This window comes from Orycteropus afer, unplaced genomic scaffold, assembly GCF_000298275.1.
Source record: "Orycteropus afer afer isolate SDZICR_OR568_19922 unplaced genomic scaffold, OryAfe1.0 scaffold00002, whole genome shotgun sequence".
Taxonomy (NCBI): domain Eukaryota; kingdom Metazoa; phylum Chordata; class Mammalia; order Tubulidentata; family Orycteropodidae; genus Orycteropus; species Orycteropus afer.
The window spans coordinates 28,430,619-28,432,387 of record NW_006921589.1 but is presented as its reverse complement, the minus strand read 5'-3'; the positions used below and the strand labels follow the sequence as shown (position 1 = coordinate 28,432,387).

At 41.0% G+C, this 1,769-nt stretch overlaps 1 protein-coding gene across 1 annotated transcript in view; it reads left to right on the top strand.

The window, feature by feature from the left end:
* Positions 1–1,769, top strand: part of PARD3B (par-3 family cell polarity regulator beta) — a 1,522,095-nt gene that overhangs the window by 235,099 nt on the left and 1,285,227 nt on the right. The gene's annotated exons all lie outside the window — the stretch shown is intronic.

Sequence of the window (1,769 nt, the reverse complement as noted above, 5' to 3'; positions counted from 1 at the left end):
AGCCACTCCTCAGAAGGAAGATGGGGCAATCTACTTCCGTAGTGATACTGCCTCGGAAACCCAAGGAGGGGTTGCTATGAGTCGGGTCTGACTTGACGGCACATAACAACAACAACAATATATGGCATAAATAGACTGTCAAGCATAACCCAAAATACACAGACAGCAGAAGAGAAACTAGATGAATGGAACCTTCTAAAAATTAAATTTTTATGTGCTTCCAAATACTTCTTCAAAAGAGTCAAAAGAGAACCTACAGATTGGGAAAGAAATATTTGGCAATGACGTATCTGACAAGGGACTTATCTCTAGAATGTATAGAAAACTCCAATACCTCAATAATAAAAAGACAAACAATCCAATTAAAAAATGGGCAGAAGACATGAATAGGCAAAAAACATATGAAGAAATGCTCATGATCATTAACCATTAGAGCGATGGAAATCAAAGCAACAATGAGATAATCATCTTGCCCCAGCACTAGTAGCAAAGTTCAATGTTACAGAGAATATCAAATGCTGGCGAGGATATGGAGAGATTGGGACTCTCATACACTGCTGGTGGGACTGTCAAATGGTACAACCACTGTGGAAAGCAGTATAGTGATTCCTTCAAAAGTTGGAATGAGAAATACCATTTGATCCAGCCATTCCATTACTAGGTATATACCCTGAAGAAGTGAGAGCCATCACAAGAACAGACATATGCATACCCATGTTCATCACGGCACTATTTACAATAATCAAAAGATGGAAACAACCTAGGTGTCCATCAACTGAGCAATGGATAACCAAACTATGGTGCATACACACAATGGAATACTATACAACACTAAAGAATAACCTAGAATGTGCAGAACACCACGTAACATGGATGAACTTGGAGGACATTATGCTGAATGAAATAAGTCAATCACAGAAGGACAAATATTGTATTAGTCCATTATTGTAAAAGTCAAGAAACAGTTTATCTGTGGAAGGAAATTTTCTTTATTGGTTATCAGGTGGGAGGGTAGGGTAGGGAACACTGTTAGATAGGTAGAGATAAGTATTGATTTGGGTGAAGATAAGGGCAGTGTACCAAATGTGAGTGATCAACACGGTGGCATTGAGGAAGAGGAAGACAGAGAGAGGTACATGGGAAGTGCAGACAACAAAGGTGAGCCCTTTTGTGTATACAGTACTGTGTTATCAGTGAAGGCAAACATGGGTATATGGATGGATAGATGGGTGGACAGGATTAACTATTAGGTAGCTCTGTGTAGTGGAGAGTGTACCCAAAACCATGTATAGGGTTAGCAGACAATGGTCCTATAAGTGTATTTGTATGATCTTTAAGAATTCCCAGGTGTACAGTAGAGCTGACAAAGGACAAGGTTGTAGTCACTTCTTGGTCACAGCCAGCTACCCAGAGGGACTGAGTAGCGGAACTGGTGGGCTTGGGACCATAGTCACAGGGGACATCAAGCTAAATTGGCATAACATACTACACAAAACATTGTTTCACCTCCTACTTTGGCAAGTAGTGACTGGGATCTTGAAAGCTTGCAAGCAGCCATCTAGATGCAGCTATCAGCCTCTCCTCGTCCAGAGCAAAGAAAAATGAAGAAAATCAAAGATTCATGGAAACAATTAGTCCTGGTGACTGGTATACCATGCAACCCACAGCCTATATGACTATGAGACCAGAAAAACTAGATGGTGCCCAGCTACCACTGTCAACCACTTGGAGGGGGATCTATGTAGGAGATCCTGGATAGAGAGGGAGAA